General features: G+C 44.7%; 1 protein-coding gene across 5 annotated transcripts in view; it reads right to left on the bottom strand.

Moving 5' to 3' along the window:
* Positions 1-15,487, bottom strand: part of BMAL1 (basic helix-loop-helix ARNT like 1) — a 503,136-nt gene that overhangs the window by 82,230 nt on the left and 405,419 nt on the right. The gene's annotated exons all lie outside the window — the stretch shown is intronic.

Genomic DNA, 15,487 nt, shown 5'->3' with positions numbered 1-15,487 from the left:
AGTGCTTGCGCTTTCTCTTAAACATTGCAAAATTGGCTCACGCCGGATTGGCATATTTAATTTATTTATAAGTCCCGTGTAGAGTGGTATGCCATATACCCAGGGCCTGTAAATTAAGTGCTACTAGTGGGCTTGCAGTACTAATTGTGCCACCCATTTAAATAGCCCCTTAAAACATGTCCAAGGCCTACCATTGCAGCCTGAATGCAGTTTTAAACCACCAATTCGACTTGGCAATATAACCCCCTTGCCAAGCCTTAAACTCCCCTTTCATTGCATATAAGGCACCAAAAAAGTAGGCCCTATTTAGCCCAAAGGGCATGGTACATCGTAATTAAAAGGCTGGACATGTACTTTTAAGTTTTACATGCCATGGTAGACAAAAACTCCTAATTTCATTTTTCACTACTGTGACACCTAACTCTCCAATAGAAGAACATTGGGTAACACTGGGTTGCCTTATTACATTTAATGTGTGCTAACCTTTTCATTGAGAACAGGTAAACAATTCATCTTTAGTGTCTGAGAAATCCTAATAAAAAATCCTCTTTAATGGTAGAGTTGGATTTTAAGTTACAATTTTGAAAATGCCACCTTTAGACAGTTGGCCTTACCTGCCCTATTTGGTGTCTGCAGCCTGTTCCTGGGTCACATGACAATGTAGTTGGCAATTGGACTTTGTTTAGTCCTTCCAGACAGCCACACAATAGAGGGATTAGGTGTGACTGGATGGACCATCAACTGGCAGAATGAGAGGTGGAGCTGGGCACAGCCCCACTTGCAACTGAATAGGCAGTGCTCTGCGTTCAAACAAAGAACTTGCCACCCCTGTATTGCTCATTCAGACAGCCAGAAAGTACGGCTGGACAAGCATGAAACTTCAAGCACTTCAAAGGAGTTTCTCCAAAAACTTCTCCTACTTCAAAGAAGGCATCAGATATAAATATAGGCCCCTCTGACTCACTCTTCTGTTCTCTTTCTGGGCCAGTGGAAGGACTCTCAGAGGACTGCAGCTTCTGTGGCTTGTTGTGTACTCCGCACGACTGCTTTGCTGCACCTAAAAGGACTGTTTTCTTGCCTGGAGCTGCCCTGCTGCTTGCGCCCTGTTCCATTGCTTTAATCCACGACTACCAGCGTGAATCCAAGCGCTAGTTGGCTGCACTCCTGAACAGACCCTCAGGAACTGAAAAGATTCCAACCATCTTGAACTTGCACCTGGACCCCTGTCTGAGTGAGACCTAACCTCCCAAGTGGTATCCCTCCAGTCCTGGACCCTTGGTAGAGGTGCTAAAGGTGGCAAGATAGCCAAAAGACAAAACTTGGGACTAAAAAATGTTTGCCTAGAAACTGCTCTGAGAACGGAGACTTGCTCATCTATCCGCCCAAGGTGCATCACCGGTTGGCCTGACTTCGCAGCAGCCTCCAGCCTTGTCCCGCTAGAGATTTTCGACTTCTAAATAAGAGACTAAGTCAGAACGAAGAAATCTTCACAGCGACTTTGTCCAAAGGTTCCCCAATGACGGCGCCTCCACCTCCTAGGACACCGCCTGCAGACCTGCCCTGCTAAACTTCTACCTTAATTTATAACGTCAGTATTTGCCATTGATTTTTTAAATCTGCTACTTCCAGAGTTTCAGCACTACCTATCTTCTACTATGCACACCACCTTACACATCAGGGGCAAGGGATATCACTGGAATGCACATTTTATACAAGCCTTCACACTATCCTGCTTCATTCGTCTTCAACATTATAATTCAATCCTCAATATAGTAGTTCTCATACTTCCTTGCTACTAGCACTGCCTTACAATGAAGAGCAACTTCAAACCTGATGAATGGGTAGAGGGCCTAACTACTAAAGGAAATCTGACCCATTTTATTGATTTGGCAGGTAGACCAAATGAAGCTCAGCTGCTCACAGTAATATGGTTAGAAATGCTCTTTGCTTCTTTAACCACACTGTCACACCTACCCAGTGATATCCTGCGACCTGTGTACAACGTGAGCGTTGCTATACTTCTGAACCAGGTATTTGTTGTTGAATTTAATAATCTGCATTGACTTGGTACAACTGGAGAGATGTTTTGTGGGAGAATTTCTGTGCAATTTTGTCCGGGAACATACCCTCCTTGTTCAATGAAGCACCAGGCAAAAAGGGGCTCCCACTTTGCACTGATGAAGTCTCTTACTACTTAAGTCTGTTGTTGAGTGTTAGAAGAAGCACCCCATATTTTCTGTCGGAGCCGAGGATGACATCAAACCTTTTGACAGCTGTAGGAGAAGAGCTAGGCTTCTGTTACAACTTTATAGCAGTTTTTTATTATATCTTCCTGTGTTTGGATGGTTTGCAATGCAAGGAAACACACCTGCCAAGATCATCATCTTCCTTCGGGTTGACTGTCATGATTTGAGGTCTAGGTAAATTAAGGCAGTGTTCCTCAAAAGAAGGAAAGCACACACTCTTAAGGAAGTATTCCTCAACCTCCTCTGCTCTTCACCAGTTTGTTAATACATGACTACAGCAACAATAAGGAGCTAAGTTCACCACAAGCACTCCGTCATGTTTCTATCTCAAAGCACAACACAAAGTGCTCAATTGAAAAAATCAATTTAGGAAACCCTAGCCAGCTGCAACCACTCATCCCACTAAGTAAGGCAAATTGGTCCTGTGGTGAATCTGGGGGTCAATGAGTAGAAGATCCTGTCTTCTAAATGACTCCTTTTATCCTACGGTGGAATCAGAATCTGCAATATGCATGAATAGTTTCAATGTGCACAAGGTACCCTGGTGGCACTCCAAACCCTGACAACAAAGACTATGGTGAGCTCAAAACGTGGAAGACATCTGAAGGCTAGAAAGGCCTCACATGGGGTCAGCAATGGGACCAATTGTGGTATAAACTAAAGTTGTTCCCAGTATGTAATTAGTTGGAGCACAATTTTACTTTGTTTTTGACCCGGTCAAATAATTACAGACCAGCAATAGGCAGCTATATGAAGTTTAACACTGTCTGATGGAAGGTATGGTGAAGTTTCTATTACTCCCTTATGACGAGCTGACAATCACATGATAAACCCGCTGGCAATATATGGAGCCCCATAGGGGAACAAGTACAAATGTTGTGTGTCATGCACAGTGGATGAGTCTCTTTGCGTTCAGGCCTTGCCAATACTTAAACCCAATGCAACACACACTGACTTGACTTGGCATAGTACGTATTAAGCTTCAGGCAAAATAATCTGCTTTACAGCTAAAAGATGCCTCTCTAAATAGAAAACTATAGAAAAATGCAAACAATGGATTCATTCAAAAGAACAAAAACATCAGTTTAAGAGAAATTTATACAATCATAACTCGTTTATTGTCGTATGATATCCGAAATGAACAATGGCAAATATAGCCAGAGGCGTACATGTGAAAGAAAATAATTTACTTATGTATGACAAAAAAATTGCAAATATTGTTCCTAATAATTGCCAAGGCAAACAACAACAAAGGGGTTGTGTTGTATAGCACACAATACTCAACAGGCCCTCATACAGTACTTTAAGGTACAGTTCCTTTTAAAGGGATTAGAGGAGTGCTAGTTCACTCCTACCCAACCAAAGTCCAGTAATCGTTTGGGAGAAGAATACGTAAATGAAGGCAATTCCAACTATTTTTAAGTAGCAGGTAGTGGAAAGCAGGCTAGGGTAGTAGAACAAAGTATCATGTCTCTGCTTCTGTTTTGAAATCATAGCTCTCTTGTTCACAAGTTCTGACTTTGTACTAGGCAAAATGGCAATAGTTGAGCATTCTCAAATACAAGAATTCTTACAGCAGTTATTCTTTGGCAATAGCATGTTTAAATAGCCTTACATTTTCAAGTTGTCTGGGTAACGAAGTGGACTGCATGCAGCAATTAAGCACATGATTGGTAAGGTTCTAAGCAAGCTCCCACGTTATTTACAAGCACATCAACGACATGAAGATGATAAACAGCATGCATTTGTTAAGTTCTTTGTTCTGTAAGATACTGGTTATCATTTTATAATACCCCCAGAATGCCGAGCTATAGAAAATGAAACAGTAAACATAAACATGTAAAATTATAAACAAACATAGGAGTCCAGTAGGATGAAGGCGGGACCCCGATCGGAGATCCTGGCAAAAGAATTCTTTTAAATGAACTCCTGAATAGTTCATTTTTAAAGAGTTTCTGCAATAAGAGGAAAATTGATGCTGCTTGAGTTGGAGATCCAGAGTGCTCCAGAGCAGGGTTTCAAGACTCTTACAAAGTTGTGCATGTTTCTGTCGAATGGAGGATCAAATCAAGGTTTCTATTGGGGTGTAAATGGGGTAGGGAGGAAGGGTTTCAGCTGCTGTAGATAAAAATGGACTTATGAATACAGCAAGCATCCTGAATTTGAACCTGGCATCCACTGTGAGCTACTGCAGTACTATCACTTGTCCTAGCTATGCAGGTTTAAGCACTTCTTTGTGTCATGATTTTTAAGTCATTGTTACCTGTCAATAACATTAATTGGAAGGCTGTATGCCATACATTTTAAGTTCCTAGTAAATGGAACTACATGTAACCAGAGTCTCAAAATTAAATACTATTAGTTGGCCTGTAGCACTCACTGTGCCACCCACTAAAGTAGCCTTTTATAACATGTCTCGGGCCTGCCGTCTACAATGAAGTTTTAAAATGCCATTTCGACCTAGCAAAATAATCCTTTTGCCAGGCTCAAAGCTTCCATTTTATTACTCATTAGTCACCCCTACAGTAGGCCCTAAAGGCTCATGGGGCACGGTGCCTGGAATATAAAAAGTAGGACATGTGTGTTTAAGTTTTACATGTCCTGACAGTGAAAAACTCCTAAAGTCGTCTTTCACTGTTGTAAAGTCTATATATCCCATTGACTAGCCCTGGATTACCTTACTATATTTATTAAGTGCTAACTTTAGATTGGGAGCAGATAGAGCTATGCTATTTACACTCAAATGAATTTTATTTTAAAATCCTCTTTAATGATGAGGTCAGGTCTCAAGTCACAATTCTAAAAAGGTCTCTTTTGGAAAGTTGGCATTTTTTTGTTCCAACTATATGTGCATTCTGCCAGTGTCATGGCTCACATTCCTTTGAATGCCCCTGCTGTTGGTGTTTGTGTCTCAATTGCAGGGACACAACGGGGGCTTAGTGGTGGATATCATGGGAAATCATGACAGGATAACTGGGGAGGGGATGTATCCAGCCCCACTTACATTTCAATTTGCCTCCTGCACACGCAAAGGAATATAGCATCAGACCTGCCCTGCCTTTTGTCACCCACAGACAGTTTGGAGACTTGAAAGGTGAAGGGAAAGAACTTTTCAGAACCAGATGTGGGGTAGGATAGGGAGACCCCCACCAAAGTCGGGCACCAACAATAAATATTGGACCTCCAGAATCACTCATTAAAACACTTCTAGGCCTGTGGAAGTTGCAGAAGAAGGTCTGCCTTTCTGTCTGAAAAGGAAAACTGGTCAGTTGGCTAGCCTCGTATGTGACCTACAGGGACACAAGAAGTTTCAGAAGCCTCCCTGAAACTGCCCAGGTGACCTGCTGCAATTGGGCCTGTCTATACCTACTTGAGCCCTGCTGCCCTCTGCTCAAGTGAGTCCCTGATCCTCAAGAGGTGCCCCCCAGGTCCTGGACCTTCAACTGGCATCAGGGTGTACTCTTAATGAAAAGGTGAAACTCCTGAAGTTTAAGCTCCTCACAACTGTGTACAGGCCGGCTTGCACCAAGATTTGCCTGCCCGAACTACTGCGAACGCAAAGCTCTGGTGAAACTTGCTCTTCATGTTGACTGCGACTGCCAGTAACGATCGGCAATGTGAGACTCGCACTTCGAGCTATCGCAATGACAGTATACGATGAATGCCAACGCAAAGCTACAGCAATGACTGTCAATGACGCTTGACTGGCTCTTCGCACTACAGCAGTAACCGTTCACTACACACATCCTCTTCCTCAGAGGCTCCTCTACCGTAAACTGAACACTTTGCGCCAAAATTAGAGGATAACAATTCAGTGGGACTAACCTGGGCAGAATATCTGTCCTGCACTCCATTATGGTCAGCCTGAACTTGTGTCTTTCTCTCGGTCTAGCGTGGCCAGATGACCGTGAGTGGCACTTTGTGCTTTTAGGTGTTATTTGTACTAAAAATATTTGACCTTGAATATCTCCATTTCTACCAATTAGATGTTTGTCATTCTGGTATCATTTTATTTATTAAAATGTATCCTATTTTTCTAAATTGATTTGGGATTCATCATTTGTTGTGTTTTTACTTTATCACTATTTGTATGCTGAATAAATACTTTACACATTGCCTGTAAGGTACGTGTGACTGCTTTAGTGCAAGCTCTCAGAGGGATAAGCACAGGGTTTTGTAGTATACCCTGACAAGGATTGTGGTTGTTGCCCTAATGTGGCTTCCACCCCTCTCAAAAAATAACCCACTTTCTTATAGTGATGTTAGGATGACTTTATGAATACTTTTCCATGTGCATGCAGATTTTGGTGTTGTGAGAAAATGGATTATTAGTTGGGGTGGATGGAAGACAGTCACAAGCAATAACATAACTATTCTTGTTAGGTCCAGTACAGGTTTCAGTAATGTAAACCTGAACTCTACCCCTGGCAGCTATAGCACAGAGCACACAGGCTTTGAAGCATTTATAAGTACCAAAACAGTTTGTAAAAAATATATTTTTTTTAAAACACAACATAATAAAAATCCTACCACAATTTATAAAGGTAAAGAACAATTTAAAGAACACAATTATACCAAAACGACAAAATCCAATTAGAGAAACTGGAGATATGAATTCTTAACGTTTTCAATGAAAATAGCACCAAAAAGAACAAACCGTCAACTGTGGGCAATTGGTCGCACTGGACCGGTACAAGGGTAAGGTTTAAGACAACGGCCAGGTTGGTCCTAGTCAAAGTTACCTTTATATTGCTCATACTGTAGGCTTGATGAGTCATTCTTCTGTCTTCCACAGGTCCATTAGTGTTCTGAAGAAGGTGCCATATTTCTGCCTGGCACTAGCCTGTGGCTGGAGGGAACTCATGGTCTTTCCCTAACCAATGGGGGAAAAGTTCCCTGCAGCAGTTCTTGTGTGTCATAATGGCAAAAAATCCCACAAGGCCTCTCTTTACCTAAATTAAAGATGGCAGAACCATTTGTGCCGTCCTTAGAGGAATGGATGGGGAAATGAAAAGCCCCTCCTTTCTAGTCACTGAAAACTGGCTCTGGGAGCTACTCCTCTCCCCCTGTGATTGCTGCTTGGCTGGCTATCAGGACAAAAAAGACAGATCCACACGTTAGGTACATCTGCCTGTGACAGGGAAGTCCTCTCCACAACCAAGTCTCAGCACAGGGAGCAAGTTCACACCTCATCAAGGAGCTTCGCAGCCCCTGGGTGAAAGTTGGACGGTCATGCAAATTGGCTTCTAAAGGCACTTGGCAGGCAAAAGATGACTTAAAAAAATAATAATTCTAAAATATTTATTACAACCCTGAGTTTAACAACCTGAGTTTAACAATAAATTGGGTATGTAATAAATACTTTAAAAAGTACATAAATGTACTTTTTAGCTGGTTGCTAGGCTGAGATACCTTTACAAACGTTATTATTGTATCCCAATGCTTTCCCATGGAGCAGTTAACCCTGCTATGGTGAAAATAGGGTTTGGCAGTACAAAAGGGGGTGGTGATGGACGGAGCATCAGAACCAATCAAGCACTCACACCCAGTCAACAGATCTGGGTTTGATCCATCACCGTTCTTTAGCCCACTCTGCCACCCCAGTTCAGACATGGCCTTATGCAAATCAGTCTGACCCTGTGCCTCATGGGAACAGTCCAGCCCGAACTGCCAAGCCATGCCTTCCCTGGACCGGAAACAAGCTTCCTAGGACCGGTTTCTGGCATTTCAGCCGTCTTCAGCCAGGCTTGCTTGAATCCAGTGGCAAAGTGAGCAAGGGACTCACGTCTGAGCATACCCTGCCAACTTATGGCGAACAAAGCAGTACAAAAGGGGGTGGTGATGGACGGAGCATCAGAACCAATCATACACTCACACCCAGTCAACAGATCTGGGTTTGATCCATCACCGTTCTTTAGCCCACTCTGCCACCCCAGTTCAGACATGGCCTTATGCAAATCAGTCTGACCCTGTGCCTCATGGGAACAGTCCAGCCCGAACTGCCAAGCCATGCCTTCCCTGGACCGGAAACAAGCTTCCTAGGACCGGTTTCTGGCATTTCAGCCGTCTTCAGCCAGGCTTGCTTGAATCCAGTGGCAAAGTGAGCAAGGGACTCACGTCTGAGCATACCCTGCCAACTTATGGCAAACAAAGCAGTACAAAAGGGGGTGGTGATGGACGGAGCATCAGAACCAATCAAACACTCACACCCAGTCAACAGATCTGGGTTTGATCCATCACCGTTCTTTAGCCCACTCTGCCACCCCAGTTCAGACATGGCCTTATGCAAATCAGTCTGACCCTGTGCCTCATGGGAACAGTCCAGCCCGAACTGCCAAGCCATGCCTTCCCTGGACCGGAAACAAGCTTCCTAGGACCGGTTTCTGGCATTTCAGCCGTCTTCAGTCAGGCTTGCTTGAATCCAGTGGCAAAGTGAGCAAGGGACTCACGTCTGAGCATACCCTGCCAACTTATGGCGAACAAAGCAGAACAAAAGGGGTTTGGGGAATTGTCACTGGAAGGAACGTTTCATATCAAACCTTTAGATGTTCTACTTTTCAATATAATGCACCCTGCCTTATTAGGCTTATCAATATTTGAAAGGAGGGTTTAAGCCTGTCAAAAGGAGTTATTTTGACAGGTCGAATTTTCAGTTTAAATCTGCACAGCCAGGTTACTAGTGGCAGACCTGAAGTCATGTTTTATATTGTCACTTGAGTAGAGCATACAATGTACTGTAGTCCATTTGTTTACCTTACCGGCCAGAGGTACACTTTGTAGCATATACTAGAGACTTATAGGTAGTAAAATATGTCAATTAGATGTATAGCCAATTTCAACATGTTTTAGAGGTCAGAGCACATAAACTGGGCTTGATAAACAGAGTCCAAGTGCACAGAGTCAAACAACTAGCAGCTCGAGTCCACAAAAATAGAGATGATCGTACAAAAAGAGGCATTTTATTACAGTTGTCATTGATATAGACCTACAAATGGATATAATACTGAACCAGCAGCTGGTAAGGGGGATGTATTTAGCATTTTAACAATAATGGGACAAAAGGAATGGTGTTGTGGTGGAAAATGTCTAGTGATCCACTAAAGGAGGATTCTTTCGATCAGATGTGTATTGTTTGCTATGATTATAGACAGAAGAGATCCATTTTAGGAAATTCTTGGATATTCCAGAATTTTTTTTCTGATAGACTTCTCACCTTGTGAACTCCTATAGGTAGCAGACAGGATCTGGAGAAATTCGATAGCAATTGCTTGCACATTGATAGCTGGCTTTGAGTGGCTCCTTATCAGATCCATCCCACCTCAGATATGACATTGGGCCATTATATATGCACATCCTCCGCTTGGTGAGGTCAGTTCCTTTCTTTCTGTGTCTTTCGACACAGATCCAGAGCTCCATTACATCTTATCTGTCTGACAGGTTTTTATTTCCTTCAAAACTTTTCCGGTGAGCAAGAGACATGTACCGTCCAAAAACTACAGGGTTTACACCTTGTAAAAACAGCAACCATCAAATGTCAGTAACAGACAACACAGATGCCCGCCTCTGGTGCCTCAGTTTCAAGCACTACTCTGTGATGTGCACATGTGGCTTGTAAATGAATAGGAAGTTCATTTGTGAATACAAAGCTAAACTTGCCATTGCAGAACTTCTGGTGTAGTTGAAGAAGGCCCGGTCCTGGTCATGGTCCATGATGCAGCAGACTTTAGGTAAATCCAAGAAACCAAAAAAGCACAAGAAGACGAGGCATGGCTCGCCCTTGCTCCAATCGTCCAGAGTTGCACAATATCCTGGGTACCTCTAGTCCGCAGAGTCACCCCCCATTTGGAATTGATTCTGAAAATGATCTGATGCACCTCAATTTCCCCAGGTCGTCAGTGACACTGCAAAGCTCCAGGAGTTTAAACTGGCCATGAACAAAATATTTGGTACCCCACTTGATCCCTCTGGAGCACGTTTGTGCACTAAAGATCTGTGGTGGTCTCCAGTTGGATTACTGCCAGCGGATCCACTCTCCTCAATGCAAAATAGTGCCACTTGATCTTGTTTTAAGGCCAGCCCAGTCCAGCTCTGCTAACTACAGCTCCGGTGCAACATCTCACGCAGTCCCAGTGCCATGACCAATGCTGCAATCATGGGTCTCAATGCAGGACTTAACATTAGTGACAACGGAAGAGGAGCTGATAGTTTTATCAAACTCCAAAACTCACTTACTACCACCCGAGGTCGCACACAAAACACATGGACTCCTACTCTGACCCAGAAACCTCCCAACGTTATGCTGATGATAATGATGCTGTCAATGATACTCCTTATGATGACGAAAACCGATTTCAGGATCTGTAGAATGCCAATGGTCTGGACAAATCTACAGACATTGGCCTTTCATCTCCAAGCCGGACTATGGCAACAAAGGATTCTGCCTCCTTCGCAATAGTGATTAGGAGAGAGGCAGAAGTTTTGGGTCTCATCCTGCCCACAAAAAGGTGAAGACAAATATTTTAACTGAGGTTTCAACCCAAGCAAAATGAGCCAGGAAGCTCTGGTTCTCTTCATAAGGCACTTACACATGTGGTGGTGAGCACCTGGATGAAGCCATGATCTTGCAAACCTAGTTAATAGGCAAGTGGCATAGATATGCTCCCGGGGATCTGGACTTTCTCCTCCTCCACCCCACTCTGGAGAGCTTAATAGTACAGGTGTGCACGAGTCGCCTTTACCCTAATGCGTTTCTTACAACCCCCCTGGAAAGAGTCAAAGGCATGGAGAAATTCACCAAGCAGATGTTTTCCTCTGGCAGCCTTGTCCTCTGGTCTGTCAATATTACTTATCTCCTGAGGCACTACTCGCATGCACTGTGGAACTGAGTGGTGGACATCTTGCCAGCTGTCCTGGATGACATATGATCAACTCTGCAATGCCTTCCTTATCACTGATGACCAGCATGCAGTGAAGTACTCCATTCGATCGGGCTTGGGCACGACTGACTGTCTGGGACGGATTGAAACCAGCATGGTGCTTCACCTCTACGCCTGGATTCGCTCCACAGACTTCTCGTCCTACATCAAACAATCCTTGATGGACATGCCCTTCGGCAGCTTTAGGTTCTCTGGAGTGAAGGCGGACTCAGCCTTCAAAAGATTTACGGAGAGCAAAGCCACTCCTTGCTCTCTATGCCTAGCTCCCCTGGTTTGGCAGTTCCTCCAGCAAACTCACCCATTTCAAGACTTCGGAAGGGGATACCAGCAAAGGGTGCATCAGTACGGGAGCCTCAGTAGCAATGGGCATCCTGGTCTTTTCCAGGTAGAGGCTGAGGCCAACACCCCCCCAGGCTCCGAGAGGTAATGTTCTACCCAAACCCCAGGGCCTTCTCCCACAGCTGCTGTAAAATCACCCAGTAGGAGGCGGCACCACCTATTACCTCGCCCCGATGGAGGAGCATCACATCCGACTAATGGCTGTTCCAGATTGTGGAACATGGTTACTCCCTATCCCTTCCTCTCAGGTCCTTCAGATATGCCACCCATATTGCAACACCTCCCGGAGGACCATTAGCCCATGCTCCGAGGAGAAGTTCAGGTTCTCTTGGCCAAGGGAATCATAGGGAGGGTGCCGGCACCAGAAATTGGGACTGGTTGTTACGCCTGTTATTTTCTCTTGCCGAAGGAGGATGGAGGCCTTCTTCCCATCTTAAATCTTCACCCTCTGAACTTCGTCCTCCAGAAGGACAAGCTCGAAACGTTCACTCTGGCTCAAATTCTGCCTGCCTTGGATCAGGGAGACTGGATGATGTCACTGGATTTGCAGGATGCTTATTTCCACATTCCTATCCTGCAGTCCCACAGACGCTACTTGCAATTTCAGGTAGGCCAAGAGCACTTTCAGTTCTCTATCCTCCCCTTAGGCATTACCAAAGTCCTTGTTAGTTCACAAAGGTGATGGTGGTGGTTGCAGCTCATCTGCAGAGGTTACGCAGTCCACCCACACCAGGCTATGGGCTTTACAGTGAGATCTAAAGTCTCAGTGAGCCCAGCACCAAGGAGGCCTGTCAGAGTCAATTCAGGAGTCAAAGGAGACCCACCAAGAACTGACGGATGCATCGATGCTGGGTTAGAGAGGTCATCATGCAGAGGTGGATATCAGAGGACTCTGGGCTCCGACGAAAACTCACCTTCACATCAATCTGTTGGAGTTGCGAGTGATTTGCTTGCCACTAAGGTGTTCCTTTCAAACGTAAAAGAGGAACAGGTACCTGCTCTCATGGACAAAACAACAGCTTTGTGGCACTGTAACAAGGAGGGCGGAGTGGGGTTGTGGGTCCTGTGCCAGGAGGAGCTACAGCTCTAGAAGTGACTAAACGGACAGTCCATTTCTGCGATTGTCCAGCACTTGGCAGGCTCTTTAAACACCAGGGCAGACAAACTCAGCTGCTGTTGCTTAGTGGACCATAAATGAACGTTACAAAAGGAGCATCTTCCAGCAAAGGGCTGGCTCAATCTATTCACCACCATAGAGAATGCGCATTGAAGTTCCCAAGGCAGTACTACTTCGGAGACGCTTTCAGTTTCAACCAGGGCATCTGTCCTCCACAATAGGCAAGGACATTGTGGTACCCAGACTTCTGGGCATGAGCATTTGTCCTCTGATCAGTCTGCAACTTCAGAAGACCTCTTGTCGCAGCAGTATGGCCATGTGCTGCATCCAAGCCTGCATATTTGCATCTCTTTGTGTGGAGACTGAGCAACAACAGTTAATGGCTTCTGATCTCACCCCTCCCCCCCCCTCCCCCAAGGTGGTTAGTGTCATCTTAGCAGGCAGACGTCCATACATCAAAATGGTATGTGCAGGATGCTGGGAGATGTTTATTGCTTGGTGCTCCTTCCTCAACACCAAAGTTGTCTGTCATCTTGTTGTTGTTTTGTCTGTCTTTAGCCCAGCAAGGCCTTGCTGTGGCAATATTTAAGGGTTATCTTTTGACCAAATCAGTCATCACTTTTCAAATCACTTGCTGTACTGCATTTCTTGGAAGGGCTCATCGACATGTTGCAGCCAACACCTTTTGTAATGCCGCAGTGGGACCTTAATTTGGTTCTCACTTATCTGATGTGCACTGCCTTTGAACCGATGCACAGCTGTCCTCTCCGCTGGTTGACCATCCAGACCCCTTTGCTCATCACCATTACACTTACAAGGCGAGTGAGTAAACTTCAGGGCGTGTCTGTCCAACAGCCATACAGAGTCTTACAAGAAAAGTTGGGCCTCCAGAAGAAAGTGGTATTCCTGACAAAGATCGTTACACCCGTCTACATTAGGCAATACATTACCTTTCAGGCCTTTTATGCTCCCCCTCACCTCTCTAAGTATGAGGCACACCCCTACTATCTTCACCCTTAGAGCGCCCTCAGTTTTTACATTGATCGGAACATAAACAATTGTTTGGATGATCAACTGTTTGTGGAATTGTCTTGTGCTAAAAAAAAGGGGGGAGGGGAACGGTGCAAGTGAACCATCGTCTGATGGATTGTGCCATGAAATAATATTAGTTTGGGCTAGCCAAAAAGCAGCCCCCTGGAGACTTGCCCACTTAATTTACTAGTGGAAAGGCTGCTACCACTGTGCTGGCATGCAGTGTGCGAGTCTTAGACATCTGCCAGGCTGCTAGGTGGGCATCTCTCTACACCTTCACAAAACACTATTACCTGGACAACCAAGCCCAAGAGGATGGACATTTCACCTAATCTGTCCTGCAGAATTTCCTAGTCTGAGCCATTCCACAGATCTACCACCTATGGAGGTACTGTTTTACTTAAATATAATTTTTTATTATGGTGCATAGCACATGCGTATATAGTAGCAGGACTGTCAGTCACCACAGCGGCAGTATAAATCAAAAACAGCAAATAAAAGACTGGTTTTGAGAAGGAAAGAAAACGTGCATGCCAATAACACTAACAAATGACAGATTTGATTTTTTTGTAACTACCAACTGTAACAATTACATGCTGTGTCATTAACTTCGTCTTCCCAAATCTAGCACAATAAGAAACTATATGTGACCATTCATCTCATGCCGTGTAACTCACTAGTGCGTCATGGAACTGAGGGGGTAATGGGGGGGGGGGGGGAAAGAGGTCAGAGCCATTGCGGTGGGGAGGGGTAGGTTGGGTAGACCTCACTGTAGGGAAGTGGGATGAGCCCGCAAGGGTGACGGATGGAGTGGAGTTGCTCCAGGTACATGGAGTAGAATGTGCCATTGACAACAGACAGGTACAGAGGGGCTGCCAAATATTCCTAGGACTGGAGAAGGGGGGCTGAAGCATGGCATATAACTTGCTGGTGGTGTCGCAATAAGCCAGGCTTGTGAGCCAATTTTGAACAGTTGGGTGGCAGTTAATACCCCAATGAAGGGCAATTTCTCGCCTGGCAAGCAGAAAGGCATCGCCGTATATCGACGGATGCCTTTTGGAAGATCCTGTAAATAACCCAGCAGAGCAACAACAGGGGCTGGGCTAATGCTAGTCTCCACCATCTGAGTCAGACAGGAAACAATCTCTACCCAGTATCATGCCATATGTCTACAATTCCAAGTCATATGTAAAACGTCTGCATCTATGTCTTGACATTTAGGGCATTCAGGGAATCTTGAATAGCCGAATCTATGAACATCAGCCAGGGTAACATAAGCACGACATAGGAATTTAAAATGAATACATTTATGGCGGTGATTGGGGGAAACTGACTATGTTTGTTGACAGCAGGTGGACCACATGTCTGTCAGAGGGAAGCCCAAATCATTTTCCCAACAGATGCAAAGCTTTTGGTAATAGGTGGGCAGTAAGGACAGGCATGACTGATAGAGCTTGGATACCAAACTAGTGCCGCTGCTGTTGGAGTGTAAGTGGCACAAACACCTCAGGCGCTAATGGGTAAGATGGAATCTGCGCTGTGAAAATGTTGAAACACAAAGCGGTCCATCACCGTCAAAGCAGCAAATAGGGAGTCAGTGGAGTGGGAAAGGCATGACCGTTGGCAAAAAGGAAGTTAAATGTATGAAGTTGTAGTGTGTCAGGGTGTGTCCAACCAAGGTCTCATCAGTAATAGGGAGCCACAGGTTTCTGGAAACAACCAGAGAAGGGGAATAAAGCAATGCAGGTTTCAATATGTGCTGTAGCTTGCACCAAGTCTGGCAGGTGGTGGACAATGGTTGTTTGTTAGTAGTGTCC

Source organism: Triturus cristatus, chromosome 3_2 (assembly GCF_964204655.1).
Source record: "Triturus cristatus chromosome 3_2, aTriCri1.1, whole genome shotgun sequence".
Taxonomy (NCBI): Eukaryota; Metazoa; Chordata; class Amphibia; order Caudata; family Salamandridae; genus Triturus; species Triturus cristatus.
Note: the sequence above shows the minus strand (reverse complement) of the source record. Positions and strands in the feature narration are given on the sequence as shown.